This window comes from Acartia tonsa, chromosome 6, assembly GCF_053477335.1.
Source record: "Acartia tonsa isolate MP-2025a chromosome 6, ASM5347733v1, whole genome shotgun sequence".
Classification (NCBI taxonomy): domain Eukaryota; kingdom Metazoa; phylum Arthropoda; class Copepoda; order Calanoida; family Acartiidae; genus Acartia; species Acartia tonsa.
In genome coordinates, this window is record NC_137265.1 from 32,457,054 (window position 1) to 32,466,746 (window position 9,693).

Below are 9,693 nucleotides of genomic sequence, written 5' to 3' on the forward strand. Positions count from 1 at the left end.
GCTGTAGAACAAATTATTATAATGTTTAAAGATGTCATATAAACTTCTACTTAGGAGGGCTTTAATAATTAAAGCAGTTAGAGTAAAAAAGAATGCACTGACGCAACAATTAAGACTATAATAAAAAGGCCTTATAATCAAAAGTTGGTGTTCTGTAAAACACGAAAGAAGTAAGACCCTGAAAGGTTTAGATCCTATTGTCTTTTTGTTACTCCTACCAAATTTGTTGAAATTTCATTAAAAAAACTGCTTACAGACAAACATCACGTTATATTTTTTTACTTTTTAGGACGAACCAGAAATTCTTGGTACATGTAATGGAACATATAAAAACAGAAGACTTTTCAGTTGCCACCAGGAACAAAATATTTTTTTAAATTCAAAAACTAATTTTGTGTCTTAAATTACCGTAGAAACGAACTACTTGAAAAATAATAGTTAATTGTTATTTATAAGGCAACATTTATAAGAGAAAAAAAATTTTACAGTGCAATTTCAGTATAGTAGCAGCTATGCACTTAGAAGCCTCTAGTTGCCTTTCAGGGGGATAGAGGGAAGTCCACACCCCATTTAAGTTTTTATGGGGGTTCTTTTTTGGAGAGGGTAGACACCATCCCCAAAAATAGTTTTAAATCTTCCCTGAACCTATAACAAGCTTCACTGTAAAGGAAAACCATATCGGTTCAGCGGTTTTCGAGATCACTCGCTACAGACAAAAAAAGCTTACTTTATATAGATAGATGATAGACTCACGGACAGACAAAGTAATATAGTAGCTACATTACTTATAAACGCCTAAAAATATCAGTTCCTGCCAAAAATTTTAGTTAGCATATTTCAGGGATATTTCTTCAAAATAAATCATGAAAATATTTTGCTCTCAAGAATCATGGAAAGTTTCTGGCCGTTTCAGAGATCATAAAAGAAGATGAATTCTTCGGTATAATTGCAAGTAAGTTGTAATAACCTGCGAATGAAGTGTAAACGTATACATTCATTGTTGGGATAGTTTTAGGTTCGAATCTTGATCCAAACTACTTTATTATTAGAGACTTTAAAGAGTTTGTTGTCTGCAGGATGTGTTCAGGTCATTAAACAAAATTTTTTGTATAGGCACTTCAAACCACTAGCTTAGCAAATTAGTTTTATGGGTCTTATACCTCAAAAGATTATATTGCAGTATCTTTCAAATTTAAAAGTCTCTTTAAAAATAGATTTAAGAAATGAAGTCAATATGTTAATATGAGGTTTTGTGATTAATTTTTATGTAATATAAAGGTTTGGCTTTCATAATCTAAAGCTTAATTTTTTCAACTCTTTTTTTGCGTAAGTTTTCCAATTACTCCGCCTGAGTGTCTGACGATCCTAAAGCGGTTGTTAAAAAGAAAATATGTATTTGCTCTTTGTAGCATTCAAAATTAAGATTATAGTTTTATAATTATAATGTCGTATGAAATAAAATGCTGCAAATTCCGCTAGTTAAAGAATATTAAGATCAGTACTTTGAGTATGATCTAATAGTTAAAATAGACAAATATGCTCAATTTAAAGATAGATTATGCTTGCTATTCAAACAAGAATAACAAAAATTTTAAAAAGCAACGCTGATAAAAATAAAAATATTTAACTAAAATATAAAGGACAGCCAAAAAGCCCATTGATGTATTCACTTTGAAATACTAAAAAAAATTCTTTAGCAAGGCAAATTTAATTTTTAGAGAAAATTTCTTAAGCCTATCTAATAAATCAGCCGAATAAATGAACTTTTAAAATAGATATCTCTAGATTGGTTTAGTAAATCTTCACAAGAAATTTCAGTAAAGACTGGCGGAGTATTGAATTATGCATTTGCTTTGCTTTTTCAAAAGTGCTAGAATTAAAGATAAATTACTAACTCTCTGTTCCATATTTTAACACGTCTTACTTTTGTTAAATTTTTAAACCTAAAATGCACACAATGTACTTCAAATTCAAATGTTGAGCTGCAACCCCTGTTTTGAAAGTGGACAGCTCAAACCCCCTTTATCTAAAAAGAAAAAAAGTGCCGCATCAGGGAGGAATGGGACAATAGACAGTATATTATTCTGGTACCCAAAGTTTTATAACCACGTTATCTAGTTCGTTGGTTCAAACTATTCAACCAAAAAGTTTAATCTATAGAAGGGATAATTTTGTTCATTATTATTTGGATTGTAGTATGTCTATTCCATTAAGATCTTTAATGGCCGGGATTATAAGTATTATTTATGCAAATCAATGAATCTTTATTACGTTTCTGTCACTTTTCAAGAAGTGGAAAACTTTTTGTTCTTAAACTTTTTTCACCGTCAAAAATGAATATTATTTTGAAATTGAATCATTTTCTGTATAAGCAACAATTTCAACATGCTATTTTGAATGATAATATTTAGAAGAAGAAAAACAACAATCTTTAAATTTCAAGTTCGCTTAAGAAAATTACATTTTTAGACTTTTTTATATAAACTACCATTAATTATTTCCTTTTTTTAGATGCAACATTTTTCAGGAATAGATTTATTATTACTTGGATCTTACATTAATAAAGTGAAACTTGTAGCAGGCTAAAATAACGACCCCCCATCCATGCCCTTCTACTCGATGAACGAACTGACCAATAGGTGATATTTATGTTAGGAACCTAAATTGACGAAATTTTTCTCCTGTTCTAATATCCACGTATATACTACATCCATTTTTTCAGGACAAGAACGAGAAACTCGAAGTTTCAGCGAGTCAAGTGACCGTGCTGACCGGGGCGCGCCAGTGTATATGAATGCTCCAAACAGGACAGTTCCAAACTCCAGACCCTCACCAGCAGCTCAGGTTTGTGACTATTGTTTTGGCGGACGGACAGTCGGACGTATCATATTTATAGAGTAGCTGGTGCCCCGGAGTATATGAATGCTCCAAACAGGACAGTTACAACCTCCATGCCCCAAAAGGTATAATTACATCTACTATAATCTACCCAGCGGATTAATCGCAATACCCAGCAGAAAAAAATACGAATTAATCGAAATACCCAGCGGAAAAAAAGCGAATTAATCGCAAATTTTCGCGAATTCAAAAAATTCTTTTTAAAAAAAGTGTCCCACTCTCCAAGAAAATAGCCTAAAACCACCACAGGACCAGTAAGTATATTCCCTGAAGAGTAGAATCCGATCGGTTCAGTGGTCACCGAGATCTTAAGGGACGGACAGCCAGACAGACATTAAGCTACTTTGTATTATAGATAGAGCTGCTGAAATTGTGTAATTGTATGCTCCATACAGCAGCACAGATTTATAATTATGTTTTTGTAGCGGAAGGACCTATAGACTTAACATTTAAAAGCTCGAATACACAATCTGCTTTGGAACAGTTTTTCTTTTAGGGACGGACGAACATACTGACTTATTTTTATTCACATAGCTTAAAGGTTAACGATGAAATTGCTTATATACCAGTTTACGAAATCATAATGTACACAAACACTAAAACATCCAGCTACTTTAGAACATTAAATTTATACTGTAAACTTCTATATTTGAATCAAATCCTAAAATAATATATTTGAATCAATTTCCATCTAAAAATTTCAATTTATATTTTGAAAGATTTAATTTCATCACAAATACTGACGTCAATTTTGTCCAATCATTTTGATATTTAGAAAAATAAATCAAAAATAGGACAAATATATAAGTATTTCAAAGCATCTAATTTAACAAATAAAATTAAGAATAACCAATAGCACAGGAATAAAAAGTATACGTTCGTTAAGCCTTTTAGAAGATCTTAGCTCACACACACCACTTAATACTTTAAAGTAAAAGATCCGAATAATATTTATATACTCTGTTAATCTAGACTGCTCCTGTAAACCAACCAACATATCAGAATCCTTTCTACAGTAATATGGACTGGGAGGAGAGACTCACCAGGTATACAGATAGATAGATACAGATGTATAGATAGATAGCTTGGAAGCCAAATAGTCAGACAGATTAACATAGACACAATCAAAAATAATAACAGATATTTTTTTTAAAAACTATTTAAATTTAAAAAAAAAAATATTTTATTGCCTAATACTTTTACTCTAGTCGAAAAAGAATCTTCTATAAATTGATGTAATGATATTGCCCAGTTATATAATACTTTTTGTCTAAATAATGATTATTTTGTAATGATAATATATCCTACGAATGTCACTAGAAATAAATTTAAACAAAAACTAATACTTATTTATAAATGGTATATTGGATGTTCTCAATTACTGTGCTTGTTTTAGATATAATTGTTTTTTGTTTTTTCAGAGAGGATTCCTTGGACGAGTCAGGAACACCATTCTCCGTAGAATCTCCGTGGAGTGAACCCCCCACCCCTTCCCCCCGATTTAATGTACCCGCAACCCACCAGAACAATTACCCCCAACTACCGCAACAACATCAAGCCCCCCACCCCCTGTCACAACATCAGTTGTTGCGTCAACAGCAAATGTTGCGACGCGGCGGTGGTATGGCAGCGGATAGTGATCATTTAGGCGGCGGATATTGGCCGCGTAATGCAGGTATCTCATTTTTAAACATCATCTTTTTAGGAAACAACAAAAACTTTGTTTGTCATAAAATGCCCATGACCAACAATAACCTTGCTTGAAATTTGTGGAACGATCGGTCAAGCTGTTAACGACAGTTACACAAACATAATATTATTTTATTTATAGAATTGGTTCTTCTTTATTTTAGTGACAGTTTGATATCGACAAAGCATTTGATAAAAACTAAACTTACATCCATTTTTGTATCATTTTTATATTAAGCTGTCTGATAATTAGTGTAAAGTTCACTATTGAAAACTTTTAATTAGGCCTTGGTGGTTTGCAGCCTCAAGATTTGGCGGCCTGGGACGAGCGGCTGCGCTGGGAGCGGCGGCAGCTCCAGCAGCAGCAGCTGCGACAGCCGCTACCGGCTGGATTAATACCTCCAGACATGGTAAGTTATCATTAGGAAAACATGAATAGGACAATGGAAGAAAAATTAATATTAATACTAAATAATATGTGTAAAATCTGTCTTTGATAATTGGTAGTAATGGTTTGAAAATTATAATTTTTATTGTCTTCTCGCTCCTCCCTTTTCAAACAAGATTAACTAAAACTTCTATCAATAGTGAAAATAAATAATAAATTTTATAAAACTGCTGTATGTGTTAATTTTTCTTTAAGCATATGATTAAAGCATCAATTCTTTATTTCATTTTAACAAAGAGTAATATTGTTTACTTAATTAGATTCAGGAAATATCAGGAAGGAAAAGGACATTGATAGTTAAATTAAGCAACCCCTTTTCCTAAATATCTACCAACTATTGAAGGCAGAACGACAAAATAAAAAATAAAAAGCATGATCAATTTAGCACCCATTGTCTTATCCCGTTTTTCTAATATGAAGATATAAGTAAAAATCATATAATTAATTCTCTTTCTTTCTTTGTTAATTACTCTTTTTTACATATTTAATTGAAGGTCATTGAAATTTAGAAATGAGATGATTTTCTTTGTTAGAATTAGTTATTCTTTTACTTTTTATAGAAATTAAAGACAAAGGGTAAAATTGCAACAAAAATTATTCTTCCCCCAATCTTTGAAAGCTTGTAATTGTGTAGGGAAAGAAAAACTTGTAAACTAGTGTTAATGGGTACAATCGTCTCATGATATATTGAAAAGGAAATAATTACAATTTATCTGCTATTGTCATCTCCATACAAAAAAAAAATATTTATTGCTTGTATTTCATTTCAAGCAACTTTTTTTGTGGAAAAAGTTAAATGTCGTCCTCCATAATTAAAAATCAAAATACTATATATTTCAAAAGAAGAGTAAGGAAATTGAATTTATCAAGGTTCAATAGAGTACCTAATCGATTATTCCCTTATAGATATTGAAGTAAACTAGCTTTTATGTCATTAAATTATCATAATCTACCTCAGCACTAAAGCGGTATGTGAGGTTGTAGTTAAATTTTTAATATTTTTTTGACAAAGATAATTTATAATGATGGGTTAGCTTCTAAATTACACCCTGATAAATGCAATTTACCCTCTGATTAATTTATTGGCAACACATAACTAGATCTCAATATTTTTTATAAAAAAGTTGTGCGAAAAAAAACAGGTAAGTTACAAAATATGTTCTTTAACGAGCACGAGCAAATGCGAAGGAAGGAAAACACAATTTATGAAACAATGTAGAAAGACAATTCCAAATAACTCAACGACTGAAAAAAAAGAAATATAATTTCAAACTGAAATTACAACAAAGTGGCAGACAATCATTTCAAGGTAGCTTTTCTATAAAAATATTTAATTATGGTATGTAGCGTTTAGATGTATTATTATTTAGCAGTACAATTTGAATTAATTTTCTACATTTTTGGTTTACTTTTTAATTTCGAAAGCATTTAATAAATGCTTCCAAAAAGATATTAACTTGCAATTTCTATGGCTTTTTTCCACTATACGCTGGGAATTTCAGGAATAAGTCAATGGACTGTAAATTGATGTAACACCCCAATTATGATAAAATTAGGCATTTGATTACATTGGTTTATTTAACTGATATTTTCATAAATTTTCTTTTAGAATCTCAATTAACTTTTTATTTCATTTTAATTATTCTGTAATTTAGCAATGAGCAATCAAATATGATTAAAATTTTGTGGGAGGGAAAATCCCCCAAGTAAAAAATTCCAAATATTTGAACAGAAATTCCTCTCTCCTTGAAAGTTTAGCCTAGTTATGTGATATGGTGTCCCAATAAATCCGCGAATCAATTATTATATTAAGAGCACATAATTAGCAAAAAAAAACAGGTTCAAATCTAATATGAAAAACAGATATTTTTAAAAAGATATTATGCTATATGATTAAAATCTTTAATAGTAAAAATTTAATCTTAGATGGCCACAAAATTTAACCTCAAATGAATAACATTTTTGAGGTATTGCAGAAACACTTAGTGATCTATGTATGTATGATTGTCTTAATTTTCTCTTTTCACTTTCCTTTATGTTAAAGTGTCATTCACAATTAGAGGATTCGAACTTTGATACTTGATCTTAATTTGTACATCACAATGCTTTCGCCCAAAATAGCCTTTAACCTGTAATATTTCATTATTATTCACGGAAAGCTGTCTTGTACGGCTAAATTATACCTAGGAGTAGGAGGTGGATTTTTATTATTTCCATTGTCCACTACCTTCTTATTGCGCTATTCCTAATATTTTCAAGCTACTATATGAAAATTATGATATAATTAAGGAAAATATTGATACAACTAACATTGTTCTATCCTCATACCCTTGGTGTTTCCTAGTAAATATACTGACCCCAGATAAAATGTCAAGTAAATTTTTCCATGAAGATTAAATTTCTTTTAAATTGATTACTATTTAAAGAGACAGGGCGAATCTTCATTTTACATAAGATATGCGTATGTCTATAGGTAAAGATATATTCATTGGAAATTATACTAAATTGATGTAATTATATAAACAACAAAAAAGATTTATTATTGAGTTTGTCTTTGCATTTGTTTTCTCCCCCTATTTTTTCTCGACGAAGCTCAATCTGTCCTACTTTTGATTCATGTGACGTCATAAAAATAAGGGATTATTCATATCTTTTTTTGAAGTTTTCTTTCCCAGTTCTCCCCATCTCCCTCATTTTTAAGACGTCTCAGGAATCAACAGTAGGGCAGATTGGGCCTTGTCTTTTTTCTCTATCCCTCTTTCTCTGGCTCGTTTTCTCTTTTCCAATTATTTTAAAAATGTATCTATATTAAATCCTTAAAATTCCTCTCTATCTATCTCTCTCTTTATATCTACCTATATCGTTTTTCTTTCTTTGTTTTACAAGCAGAAAAGAGTTAACTGAAGGCTAAGAAAGATTTATGATAGGATGTAATTTTTAAAAAAATATTGCACTGCTACAGAGAATAGTAAAAAAACAAGGATGACTACATCAATAAGTAGCAAAGGACATAGACATAAAAAAACCAGATAGAATGAAAATCGAGTTCAATTAAAAGAAAATGTTTTTTTTTCGAAAATATTTACACAAAAATTACCATCTATCTTTAATAGCAACTGCGATTACAATAATAATAAATTAAAAAACAGGTGATACAGACAAACAGTATACTGGATGCTCATTTGTAATAATTGATCTTAAAGGGCATCCCGGGAATTCACTTTTACACACTATATTTATTACGGACAGATGGACATTAATAAGGACAAAGACTTCATTAATCCTGAGGAACAAAAAATATAAGGTTAGGACTTTAAATGATACATTAATTTCCCCACATCCAAGTGACCTCCCCCTCCTATTTTGGATTTCCAATAAAAGTATACCTATAATAATGTTATGAATTTAAGGAAATTAAGCATTAGTGACCTGTCCCCTCCAAGATAAAAATTGTGTTTAGATTTCTTATTTTGCTAAAAATCAAACTGTGAAATATTTCACCTAATTTTTAGCTCAATATTGAAAATACACTTTTACACAAATAAGCATTTTTAAATTGGCATAACGTTAAATTTTTTAATTGGATGTATTAATGATGTTTTTAACTATTACGACGGATACATAAATTATAAATATTTACAAATGTAGATGTCCTTTTTTTCAGTCTATTTGATGCTTAAGATCACTAAAACGTCATATGAAAAAATCCTTCTAGCAGTTGTTAATGTTAATATCATGTTACTTTAACTAATCGATAATAAGCAATTAGTAAAACATATCTTAGAGTTTTAATTTTAAAGAACAATTCTATAGTGCATAATTTTTTACAAATCAGCTTTAAATGAATCAATACATTGAACCTAACAACAGATTTTTAAATTGCATTTATAAGCAAAACTTTTTAATGTAGTTTCATCCTTTTGATCTTACGGTTTTTAAATTCTTTAATCCAAATATTTCTAATGTTTAATTGCATGCATCTAGTCTTCAATTTGTACATGTCAGTCTGTCTGTTAACCTATCTTTAACATTCCTTGCTTATCAGCTGATATCATAAAGTTTTGATGAATTAATATACATGAATTTCTTAAAGATTTTCTCTATTCTTATCTAATTTTACTTAGGTTGTTTTGCTGGGCTTATATATAAAAAGTATCATTTTAATAATGATTAAAAACAAGGAACTATTACTTTCATGCAAAATTCTAGCACTTTTTAAGTGTTATGTTGTATGTTTATCTGTTTGAGTGATTCTCCTTTTGAATGAGTTTAAATTATGGACAATACAGACCGGGTATCTGTTAGCGCAAAAACGGGCAGTTGTTGCGCTTTCCCGCATCTTTTACCCTTTTATTACCCTCGGACTTTTATGGGTCACAGTAGATTTGAAACAGAAGTGAGGATTAAAAAAATCAAAATAATTTGCCCTCTCATAAATAAACTTCTGTGGAAAGTTCATAAAAATAAACTTTTAAATAAGGTTAGAACTTCTTACTTTAACAATTGATAAATTTCTCAAATAGTTTTTGTAAAATTTTTATAAGTTATTAAAAACATGAATAAAACTTTTGCCTGTGATGGATATCTTTTTTGAAGTCCTTTCATTTCTAATCTACTGTGAGGTGAGAACAACATTCCACACCCCTCTCTCTCTCTCA